General features: G+C 40.7%; 1 protein-coding gene across 2 annotated transcripts in view; it reads right to left on the bottom strand.

Moving 5' to 3' along the window:
- The window catches only part of LOC150099478 (general vesicular transport factor p115-like), a 354,365-nt gene that overhangs the window by 6,105 nt on the left and 334,874 nt on the right, over positions 1-13,386 (bottom strand). The window lies entirely within an intron of this gene.

Raw genomic sequence — 13,386 nt, 5'->3', positions numbered from 1 at the left:
CCTGTTGTCCTTTCTCCACCCTCCATAAAATGAAAAATTCCATCAACTGAAATCCTGTATGACCCTTCCAGAAGTTTGTAAATCTCAATCATATCACCCCTCTTTCTCCTGTTTGCTAGAGTCTGCAGTCTAGAAATTCTTGATATGTCTTCATACTTAGTATTCCACAATCCTGATATCATTTTTAACACACTCCTTTGCACTCTCTTCACTGTATCAAAATCACAATGGAAACCAGGAGACCAGATGTGCACAATAGTCCAAGTGAAGTCTGAAATCTTTGCTACATGACCCCTGAACTTCAACTTGCTATCTACTAACACTCCAAGATCCCTAGCCTGATCAGTTTCTTCTAGCATAATCTCACCAATATAATACAACAATGGACATCTAATCAGTATTTCAGTAGTGGTGATGCTTTTGGAAAAATTGGTTATGGCTCGCATTCAGAGAATCAATTCCTAAGTAACAAATCTTATGAATGTATTTATTCTTAAAAATAAGAATATATGAAATGAAACTCTGTTCATAATAATTATAGTTTTAACTGTAATTATTATGAACAGCATGGGTTTACTAAGGGAAGGTCATGTTTTAGCAACTTGCTCACATTCTAGAATAATGTTACTGTTGAACTAGAGAAGGGAATCCAAAGCGTTGTTGCCTTGGCTTGCACATCCCCCTGAGACACTTCACAAGTGCAGCAGTAGGTGGCCTCCTAGGGGCGATTCCTGGACACCTTCGGGTGACTGACTGACTGGCCTGCTACGCTATTCCTCCCTTCCAGGGTTAGCAGCCCTGGTAGGGTTAAGTTTCCTTGCTTGCAATAACTCATCAGATGAAGGCTCCGACTCTTATAGGCCGTAGCCAGGAAACTCGTCGAGTGTGAATCCAGATGTCTGTTTCTTGTTTGGAGGTGATCCTGCCACCTGTCCCAGCGGTGTCCTCAGGAAGAAAGTTAAAAGAAAGCTCTGCAAAGACTGTCATCAACCCATTTATTCAAGTTCTCATCATGCTTGTTCTGGCGGTCAAGGAGCTCCCAATCTCAGACACTTCACATGTCAGGTCTGCAATCATGCATTCTTTACGGCAGTTGGCTTTGGCATGCATCACACCTCAAAACATCCAGCTGAAGCCAACGCTGCAATAAGAACAGAGCACGTTGGACTGCTGAAGAAGAAAAGATCCTCGCCACTCATGAGATCGAGTTGATGGCTTGAGGGATAAAGAAAATTAATGAGGCTTTATTTAAAGCGTTCCCATTAAGATCCTTGGATGCCATCAAGTGTCATAGATGGAAAGCCAGTTATAAAGCCTTACTTCAAGAATTGGCAACCCATCCGCCACAGATAGGGACAGGTAATATCTCCATATCTCCTGTCCCTGTCTCTCCATCTTCCAGCCACCATCCTGCTGTTGAAGAAGAGGCTTTGATTCTCAGACTGACATTATCTTTAGATGATCCTCCTCTTCCAGAATATAACCATCAAATTCTTAAATATCTCATCCAGATTCACCTTCTGAGAATGGATATCACATCAGTTGAATGACTACCTCCACGCTGAATTCTCTGAACACTTTATGCCTCGTCAACATCAGCCTACGTCTCATTCTACAATGACTTTGTCAAATAGGAAGCAGAGGAAGAAGGCCTATGCAGCTATGCAGGCCCTTTATAAAAAGAATCTTAAAAAAATTTTTTTTTTAAAAAGTTTTAAAAAAAGAATAGAGGGCAATGTGCCAAAACCATCCTTGATAGTGCCTCCCCTCCACCTCTAGCAGACTTACATGATGATTTTGTCAAATTGTGGAGTACAGTCTTTTCTGCTCCAGCTCCACACTTCTCTGATTATGATGACCAACCTACCATACTGAGGTCCATTCCTGCCCTTCAAATATACCAGCCTGTCTCCATCCAGGGGATTAAAGCAGTTCTTCCATCCAATTTCTCTGCCTCCGGACCTGATGGCTTTCCTGCATCTAGGCTTTGGAAGTTGCCGTTAAAGATTCTTCAAGACTTAGTGGACATTCTCCTTTCCAGTAAAGTAATACCACCATACTTACGTGCTTCAAGAACTATCTTCATTCCGAAGAAAGAAACTTCAAGCTGTGCATCAGACTTTAGACCTATTACCATCTCCCCTGTGTTACTTAGACTCTATCATAAAATATTAGTTAAATGACTTCAGCAGCATATATAGCATGATTATAGACAGAGAACTTTTGTCCCTTCGGACGGCTGTGCCGAGAATATATATCTTCTTTCTTCTCTTCTCTCTGATTCCTGACGCCACCTTAAGTCTCTATATATGGCATCACTGGACCTCCAAAAGGCCTTTGATAGCGTCTCCCTTCCTGCTCTCCTTTGAGCGCTGTGTATTGCTGGATGTCCAGAACCCTTTCTTTCCTATGTTATACTTGAGTAGCTCCATCACTATCACTACAGGGTCCAGTGCAACTTCTATTCCCGAAGTGCAGAGTGTTCACCAGGGTGATCCTCTATCTCCCCTTTTCTTTAACTATGTCATAGATGAGTTTCTTCATTCTCTTTCTAGCCATATAGGCTACTCTCTAGGCACTTCTTCCTTTAATGCTATGGCCTTTGCGGATGATCCTATTCTAGTAGCCTCTACTAAGATAGGCTTGCAGGAACTTCTTGACCAGGCAGTTGACTTCTTCTCTATTTGAGGCCTTTCTATTAAGGTAGAGAAGTCCTGCTCTTGTCCCCTCTGGTCGTGACAAGAAGCTTAAGGTCGAGACTATAAAGTTTTCCCTGCACGGAAGGCCGTTGAATGCTTTGAACCATCCTGGAAGAGTGGAGATACCTCGGTATCATGTTCACCCCAAAGGGAAGGTCTTCTGTCCCTTCTATCCTAGAAGCTGGGATAGCTTCTTTGAGGAAAGCTCCTCTCAAGCCCCAGCAAAGACTGTTTCTCCTTTCCCACTATTTCCTACCTTGCTTTTACCACAAGTTGGTGCTTGGTAGGACATATATCTCAGTACTGTCCCGAATGACACGGCTATCCGTTCAGCCGTGAGATCATGGCTCCAACTGCCACCTGACAGTCCTACTGCATATTTCCATGCGAGGGTGAAGGATGGTGGCTTGGGGGTTCCATCACTTAGATCGCTAATCTCTATATATGGCTGCGGCTGTCAAGAATTGTGCAGTTAGAACTATCTTCTTCCCCCATCTGCAGAGAGGCTTTCTATAGCCCATTAATACAAAAAGACTTTAGGCAAGCTAAAGGTTGGTCCCATTATCAAGGTACTTTAATCCAGTCAGCACCCACAGAACATGAGATGGGCATCTCTGTTGCACTGTTCTGTAGATTGTGCTCCTTTAAAAGATCATATCTGGTGCCGCCCAGCATGACTGGGTAAGGGATGGCACCAGATTCCTCCCTGGGTTTGAGTATATTGACCTTATCAGGATGAGGTTCAATGCCCTGCCTACTCGAGCCCACACAGCTCGATGGGGTAGTGACGACTCCAACTGTAGGGCTGGCTGCCACTACAGTGAGACGTTGTCTCATATAGCCCAGTGTTGCTTCCGCACTCCATGGGTGCAGAAGCAACACTGGGTCTGCATGAGGAGGCATGATGCTGTGGTCTCCATTCTGAACAACCGCTTTAAGAACAAATGTTGGGAGACTGCGGTGGAACCACATTATAGGACCTTCGCAGGTTTGCGTAAGCCAGACTTAGTGATTAAAAGAGATGGTGACATTTGGGTAGTTGATGCTCAGGTGGTGGGAACAGGGCGCCCACTAGCCTATAGCCATAATAATAAAGTAAATTATTATAAAATTAACCAAGATCTAGTTAGTAAGATACGGGAGGCGCATGGGGCAACTCCGAGGTTTACCAGCGCACCATCTCTTTACATGGCATATGGAGTGCAGATAGTTATAAGGACTTAAAATAGCTTGGGCTTACGCAGAAAGATATAAAAGTTCTTTCCTTGAGGGGCCCTACAGGGTACACTGGTGGCATGGTGTTGCCACCAGAGAATGACTATAATGATAACTATAACAGGCATAGGGTAAAACACATGTAAAGGCTTAGGCTTATATCAAGTCTGGACGTGATGTAAGGGTAGTACCGCCCATAACCAGTACAAAGATTAATAATAATAAAAAAATAAATAAATAACTAGTGGTGTACCACAAGTTTCAGTCCTTGGTCCACTGTTATTCAATCTGGGAAGGATTTGAATAACAGTGGACCAGTGTTATTCAATCTGGGAAGAATGACTATAATGATAACTATAACAGGCATAGGGTAAAACACATGTAAAGGCTTAGGCTTATATCAAGTCTGGACGTGATGTAAGGGTAGTACCGCCCATAACCAGTACAAAGATTAATAATAATAAAAAAATAAATAAATAACTAGTGGTGTACCACAAGTTTCAGTCCTTGGTCCACTGTTATTCAATCTGGGAAGGATTTGACAAGCAGCATACAGCTATTTTCTAATGATGCAAAGATAGGTAGAGTAATCAGGAATACTGCTGATATGCAGTGCTTGCAAAATGATTTGAATAGGCAGGAACTGTGGGCATGGGACAATGGATGTCAGTTCAATATCAGTAAATGCAAAGTCATGCACTTTGGCATTATATACATGGATAACAAGGCATAATTGTGTATTCCTATGGCCCTGATTGTATGCTTATGTCCACCCTTCTTTGCATCACAATATCCAACAGATGGTATTGGTGGTATAGGATATTATTTGTAGGCCACTGAACATAGCCAATATCCAGAAAAATGCAAATCCTCCAAAAAAAAGTCTACCTCATCCTGGATTTGCTGCACTTAAGAAGCTGTACCAGAACAAATGTCAATATCACTAAAGGATAAAAATGCCACAATTATTTTTGGTCACTCTAAATACAATATAAAAATGTTGATTCTATACAGTAAAGTACTTTTAATTCTTTATTTTAAGGTTACATGGTGGTCAGCATTCATAGTGAAGAATTTATGGAGACACAACACATGTTAGAATAATTACTTCACTTATCATTAGGAAAGTAGCATTTGAAGTTTCTACCTCTGTATTGAGGTCACTATCAGTAAAATCTACATATGTACACTATACAAGCTACATGATACTAAACTATACAAAAGTAAGATAAATCTAAATGTTTGTTAATCATTTATAGACTGACCTCTTACTTTTGTATAGTGTAGTGTCATGTAGCTTGTATCCCGTACATATGAGGGGGTGTTCAAAAAATGACCGAACTTTTTAAATAGCACACCAACTGGCAACTGCGACTACTGAGCGCACCTAGTGGCAGGTTTCGACAACTACTATTTGTCCCATTGTGCTACGATCATTAGTCATTGAGTTACATCCGCTGAAGTGAGCACATGCACATACTGTTTAACAGATTACTGACAAAGTAACAATGAAAGAGATTGAACAACAACGTGTGTGTGTGTGTGTGAAATTTTGCTGCAAATTTGGTAAAAATTTTATAGAGACATTTCAATTGCTTAACCAAGCATACAGGGAGGACTGTATGAGCTGGATGAGATGTTATGAATGGTTCAAGTGTCTTAAAAAGGGCAGAACATTGGTCGGTGAAGATCCCCGGCATGGATGACCTTCCATATCAACAGACGATGACCATGTCGAGAGAGTTCGTACTGTGATTCATGGAAATCATCGTTTAACTGTGTGAGAAGTTGCTGACGAAGTGGGCATCAGCATAGGATCTTGCCATTAAATTTGGACCAAAACACTTCAGATGCATTGCGTGGGTGCAAATTTCATGCCGCATTTGTTGATTGACAATCAGAAAGAAAACTGTGTTGAAATTAGTCATGAACTGCTTGTCAATGCAAATAGTAATGAGAAAATCATAACAGGGGATGAGACATGGGTTTATGGCTATGATAGTGAAACCAAGATGCAATCGTTGCAGTGGGTGGGGAAAGGGGTCTCCTCAACCAAAAAAAAACACGGATGAGTTGGTCAAAGATCAAGGTGATGTTGGCTGTGTTATTAGATTGGAAAAGCATTGTCCATTATGAATTTGTACCACATGGTCAGATGGTTAACAAAGAGTTGTACCAAGAAGTTTTAGTACATTTGAGGGATGCTGTGCACAGGAAGAGGCCTGAATTGTGGGAAAACCAGACTTGGATGTTGCACTTTGACAATGTGCCGGCTCACGCATCACTCCTCATCTGCAGTTATATGGCAAAACATCAGACATCCATTGTGCCTCATCCACCCTATGCTCCAGACTTAGTCCCAGCAGACCTTTTCCTGTTTCCCAAACTTAAAACCACTTTGAAAGGATGTCATTTCCAAACCATAGAGGAGATTCAAGAAAATGCAATTCAAGAACCTCCTGGAATGCAGAGAAGGTGCATTTCAGGAAGTATTCCTACAATGGAAGAAACATTGGGAATGGTGTATTGCCAGTAGAGGGGGAATACTTTGAAGGGGGACAGTGTTTAAAATGTTGTAAAATGAGCAATAAAATCTTTATAGCAAAAGTTCAGTCTTATTTTGAACTTTTTTTTGTATGTATGTTTTCCTGATGATGAACTCAATACAGAGGTCGAAACATTGAATGTTACTTTCCCAACGATAAGTAAAGTTAATTATTCTAATACGCATTGTGTCTCCATAAATTCTTCACTATGAAAGTAATTTTAAAATTGTTAGATAATGTCATATCTTAGCTACCTGATCAAAAAACCTTATAATCCTATCCCCCCCCTTTTACAATATTATGAAATGCTATAAAAAGTCTTTCTTTTTTTTAAAAAAAAATAAAGCAAAAGTAACTTGTCATAACTAAGCCAGGGACAATTATCGTCCTGCTGCACCAAGTATGACAAGACTGCATGTTCTCACAACACTTCACAACATAAAAGTGGCTGTATCTGAGGAGTTCAGCTGATACTATGATGAGGACTATGAGAGTGACTACTAGAATAACGTCTTCGTGGTGAGACGGAACCGTGATCTTCTGTTTCCTCCATAACCACCACCATACCAACTACAGGTCAAGGTCCAGACTGGAAAGCCAATTCAAGGCCTCATCCATCCTGTAGGACATCCACAAGGATGTCCTACAGGACATCCTTGTGGATGTCCTGTAGGCCACCACCGTGAAATTGGTGCCTTGGGCAGTCGTACACAATATGAGTAATCGTCTGAGTCACGGAAGAACAATCACAATAAGGGTGATCTGACAGCTCCCATTTATGTAGAAGATAGCCACACCTGCCCTGACTAGTTCTGATCCTGTTTATGGATGACCAAATCTTCCTAGGAAGATCAAAACCAGGCTGTGGAGCACAGGGATCTTCTACCAGGAAGCCATTTGTTGGGAGATTGTTGGACCAGTATTCTCTCCATATGTCAGATTTTGATGGCAGTGCAGCTGAAGAGAGTTCGTCCATGGACCAGAGAGGCTTTCTAGATTTCAGGCAAAGACTAGGTGGATTTATGAGATTCTGGTATTGGGATAGGAGTGGGTTGCTCATTGCTTTATTAAATTCCTTAATCGAAGCTTGTCTTCTCCATATATGTGGTGGAGCAATGTTAGATAGAACAGGCAGCCAGGAGAGAGGGGTGCTTCTCACTGTGCCACTAATTGTGCGCATGGTAGAGTTCAGCTGGGTGTCGATAATGTTAGTATGTGTACTTCTTTCCCAGACAGGGGCACAATATTCTGCTGCAGAGAATGCGAGGGCTAGTGCAGACAACCTTAGAACTTCTGCACCACAACCCCAGGTTGTTCCAGCAAGCCCTGAAATGATGTTATTTCTGGTTTTAATTTTATTGGAGAGGTTGATGATGTGCCTTTTATAGGTTCGGCTTCTGTCCAGGCTCACTCCAAGGTATTTTGGGTGAGGCTTGTGTTCTACCATTTTTCCACGGAAAGAAAGGTTGAGTTGTCGATTTGCCTCTGCATTGTACAGGTGAAATACTGAGGACACTGTTTTCGTTGGATTTGGCTTCAAGTACCACTGCTTGAAGTACTCTTCCAGAGTGTGCAGGTCTGTATTCAAGGTTGATTCTAAGTTGGTAAAGGAGGTGGATTGATGTAAGATCGCTAGGTCATCGGTGTACATAAACTTGCTTGATCTGGTATGAGGTAAATCATACACATAGATGTTAAAAAGTATAGGGGATAACACAGAGCCCTGAGGAAGACCATTGTGAAGGAATTTGGGCCTGCTCTTTTTTCTGCCAATATGGACCCGGATCTTTCTGTTGGAGAGAATAGATTCAAAAAGTTGTAGAGTTTTTTTACGTTTTATAATATTTCCTAGTTTTAGGATGAGGCCCCTGATCCAGACAGTGTCATAAGCAGATATTAGGTCAATGAAAGTGGCTCCAGATTTAAGTTTCTTCTGGAAGCCTGCTTCAATTTGAGTTGTCAGGGCCAGCAACTTCTTCCTGGCCTGAAGCCAGCTTGTTCAGTCAGGAGTGCTCTTTCAATGAGACATTCTTTTAAGGAGCATTCTTTCAAAGAGCTTAAAGGTGGTGAAAAGCAAAGAGATAGGTTGTAGGTTTTTCACTTCATTTGGATCTTTCCCTGGTTTTGGCTTCCCGCCACAGCTTTGGTAATTTACCAGTCATGATGATTTCTGAGAAAAGGGCAGCCAGCCATGTTTGGCCATGTTGACCAAGATGTTTTAGGAACTCAGGGAGTATACCATCCACTCCTGCAGATTTGCCATTCTTGGTAAGTTTTAAGGCTAGTTGTAGCTCTTCCCGAGATATTGGGTGTATGAGTTGGTTCCGTCTTCAGGTTTTGTCTGATAGAAGCTTGTACAGCAATTTTCCTGGTAGAGCTGGGATAAATCTTGGAGGTTTTCAATAAATGGTTAGCCATTTGATCAGGAGTTATCTCTGTTATTTAGTGTGTCGTTAGTTCTGATCCACCTAGTTTTCTCAGAAGTGACCAGCTTCTCCGACTAGATGTGATGAAATCGAGTTCATTGATGGTTGAGATCCATCTTTCCTTTGTTTTTATCCAAGGTTGATATGAGCTCCTTAGCAATAGCTGGATCTTCAGTTTCCTCATATTTGGCTAGGAGTTCCTCACTTTCTTTACTCCAACATGGGATATATTGTTTTATGCAGCCTCTAGGGATAGAGGCTTTTGCTGCAGATTTGAGTAGTTTAACAAATCTAGGATAGCGATTAGGAGTGGGGTTGAATTGCTCTAATGGTTTGCTCGATTTGTTTCTGAAATGCAGACCAGTTGGATCTGTGGAGATTCCATCTAACGATTGGTGTTCCACTGATGACCGGGATTGATGTTCCTATCTCTATTAATGTAGGACGATGTTGACTATTAGGGAATCTGTTAAGGATGGTTCTGGTTGATGGAAGAGGGTGGTCTTCAGAGTCTTTAGTAACTATGCACAGATCTGGGGTGTAGATTCTGTTCCATCTGGCTGAGTAAAGAGTGCCGTCCTGCTTGTCATCATAATTCAAACACAAATTACATGTGTCCATCCAGTTAACGCATCTCATGCTGCATCGGCTGTCACGCAGAATAATCAGAGCTGCGTTCAGGGCATAGGCAGAGGGTCCTGTTCAAGAAGTATATTACAGTCTCCATCAAAAGTCAGTGATACTGTGAATGAGCAACACAGAATGTATAAGATTAATCTTAGAAAGGAATTTTACATAGGTACATGGAATGTCCGGGGTTTACAGATGGGTACTCTTGAGATTGTCTGTAAAGAGATGGATAGGTATAAATTAACATCTTGGGAATTACAGAGACCAGATGGAATGTGATACTGAAGACAACTCAGGCAAGAAGCCTTCTTGGTTATAATCCCATTAATGATAGGATACTCTCCATTAGACTTAAGGCTCAGCCTACCAATGTATCAATTGTGGTAGTTTATGCACCCCACACGGATAGGCCTGAAGAAGAGAGTGAAGAGTTCTATGAAAACTTGCAAACTGGTTTGGACTGCCTACCAAGGAGAGACATATTGTACATCTTAGGAGACTTAAATGCAAAAGTGGGAAAGAGTATGAGAGTCAGGCCGGAGTGTGGCATGTTTGGTCTGGGTGAACGTAACACCCATGGTGAAAGACTGTTGGAATTTGCCCGTGCTAACAGATTAGTTATTACCAATACCTGCTTCCAGAAACATCCACGATGGACCTATACTTGGACATCCAACAATGATAGGTCAAGGCACCAGACTGATTACATCCTGGCTCTCCAGCAGTGGAAGACAAGCATCTCTGATGTGCATACTTGTCCTGGAGCAGATTGTGGTACAGACCATCAGCTGGTAAGAGCCAAAGTAAGACTAAGACGCCGAAGACTTCCAGGTCAGGCACATTCCACTAGATTGGATGTTAGAGTAATTCCTAGTGGATTCACAGAAGAAACATCAACTCGGCTGGATGATTTTTTGGAGACCAATGAGGAAATCTCACCAGAAATGCTTTGGGAAGGAGTAAAGATGATAATACAGGATACAGCAAAGACATATCTCGGCCCAATAAGAAAACCAAGAGACCCATGGATATCAGATTCAACATGGGAACTAATCAAAAGAAGGTGGTTGGAAAAACAAAGAGACACAGGGACCAAAGAATACAAGAGATTACATAGAGAAATCAGAAGAGCCATCAAGCATGATAAGGAAAAGTTCTATACTAATAAATGTGAAGAAATAGAGTTCCAGATGAGAAGGCATAATTATAAAAGGAGGTTTTATTTAGTTCGTGACTTAAAGCACAAGTTCAAGCCTAAATTGAATGTCATCAAAGACAGGAATGGATCATTACTAACAGAAGAGTTGGAAATCAAAAACAGATGGAAAGAATACTGTGAGGAACTGTATACAGCAGAGTGGATAAAGAAAATGTGGAGTCCTCCCACCAAAAAAATTTTGATTTGGAACCTTCTCCACTTAGGCATGAAGTTGAAAGAGCAGTTAAGCAGCTCAACAGCAATAAGGCCCCAGGTGCAGATGAAATCCCAGCAGAGTTAATTAAGGCCACAGGAGATGGAGGGATAAGAGTGTTTCATAGATGATATGAAGGTGATACAAAGGTGATATGAAGGCATGCAAGAATTATAGAACTATTAGTTTGATATCTCATGCAAGCAAAATTTTATTAAAGATCATGCTAAATAGGATTGAGACCAAAGTTGAGGCAGAGATGCCCGAGGAACAAGCAGGTTTTAGGAAAGGTAGGGGCACCAGAGATTAGATCCTTTGCCTTAGACAGATCATAGAAAAATATAAAGAATTCAGACTCCCTCTAGTAATGTGTTTCTTAGACTACTCTAAAGCTTTTGACTATGTTGAGCATGTGAAACTGTGGGAAGTAATGAAAAGAATGGGTTTTCCTCAACACTTTCAGGTTGATAGCCAACTTGTATAAGGAGCAAGAAGCTATGGTAAGAACAGGTGTTGGATTGACTGACTGGCTTCAAGTTGGAAAAGGAGTTAGGCAAGGATGTTTACTTTCTCCTCACTTGTTTAGTATATATGCAGAGGACATCATGCGTGAATCATTGGATGAGCTCAGGACAGGAATTACGATAGGAGGTAGATTGATCAGTAATCTGAGGTACACTGCTGATACAGTACTCCTTTGTAATGACATGGAAGAACTAGGACTAATTCTTGACAAAGTTAACAAGATCAGTAATAACAGAGGACTTCAACTCAATTCTAGCAAGACAAAGATCATGGTTCTCAAAGGAAAAACAAACAGAGAAGCTCTTGAGAAGCTCTTTCTCTTAATGGAGAAAGAATTGAGGAAGTCAGCAAGTTTGAGTACCTGGGATCCATTATTAATGTGAAGAATTGCTGTTCAGAAGATGTCAGAAAAAGGTTAGAAATGGCTAAAACAACAGTCAGAGACCTGTCTAAAATCTGGAAGGATGGATCTATCTCCATGGGAACAAATTTGAGGATTTTGGATGCAGTTGTTTTTCCAACAGCAACTTATGGATGCGAGACTCAGAACCTAAAGAAGTCAGATAAGAAACGGATATCTGCTTTTGAGATGTGGTGTTACAGAAGGCTGTTGAGGATATCATACACTGAAAGGTGTACAAATGAATGGGTGTTAGAAAAGATTAGTAGAACTTTAAGGCTCCTTAAGGATATTGACAGAAGAAAATTAAAATATTTTGGACACATAGAAAGGATGGAAGGAGGACTTCTCAGAACAGTAATAGAAGATAAAGTTCCTGGAAAAAGAGGCAGGGGTAGACCATCAATGAGATGGATGGATGGCGTGTGTGGAGTGACTGATCTTCAGAGAGATGAGGCTGCCAGAAGGGCAAACAACAGGACTACATGGCGAGACCTAGTGTGGAACATCATCGAGCATCGGGGTGACCATACGGTGTCTGTAGATTCCCAGTGAACACAGACAGATCCAGTTAGCTAGATTATTACCATCCCGGTTGTTAGAGGAATAGCCAGTTGTTGGATGGGAATCGAAGTCACCAACATATGCGAGGAGGAGGTCGGTCCATCTGATCAGGCCAGGATTGCGATGGAGGTTTGTAGACATTGTAGATGGTGATATTTTGAACTTTAATGCTTCATATGAGAGATAATTATGATATTGCTATCTATGGTGGTAACAGCATAAATTACTGAATAACCCAAATTGATACTTTGTACCTTTACAGTACATGTAACTACTATCAAAACTGAGCACATCTATAGGAAAATTATTTCAGAGTTATAAAAAAAAAATTATATTTAGATATTATTTTGATATAAATCCTTACTAATATTTTCAACAGTGCTAAATTAGATAATGATTAAACACATATTCAATACATTTTAAATTAACCTATTATCCAGTCATAAAACAAACTAATTCTTTCTTAATTTTATATAAATTTGCTACTTTCACCTGCTGTTGAAAGCCATTCCACAAAAATTTCATCCCAACTATAAAAACTGAACACAGTATATTTATTTCCTCTAAACTTCATTCAAATATCTTCTGCCATTAGATAAACTCAACACATTACAACTTACCAATCCAATAGAGACTTGTGTCTGTCATGATGCAATCCCCAAAACACCTTCAATTCTCATATCATTCCCTAAATACTTGCATCAGAGCTGGGAGCAATAACCAAACTTAGATCTACCCTATTTAATAGTATCATAACTTTCTTTCTCCTACAAATGAAGCATCTTTTAATTAAACATGCAATTTGCTGAGCTATGCTAGTTATCTTACCAATATGATCACTGAACTTAAATTCTTTGATACTTGTATTTATTGATTAACTCTTTTAAAAGTTTGCCCATTCAACCTGAAGAGTGCACATGGAAGTGAGTCAATCTTAAGCTCACTTCCATGTGCACTATGTCATTCATG

The sequence above is a fragment of the Typopeltis vanoorti genome, chromosome 14, assembly GCF_054136105.1.
Source record: "Typopeltis vanoorti isolate ZY-2024b chromosome 14, IOZ_Tvanoo_1.0, whole genome shotgun sequence".
Lineage (NCBI taxonomy): Eukaryota > Metazoa > Arthropoda > Arachnida > Uropygi > Thelyphonidae > Typopeltis > Typopeltis vanoorti.
Note: the sequence above shows the minus strand (reverse complement) of the source record. Positions and strands in the feature narration are given on the sequence as shown.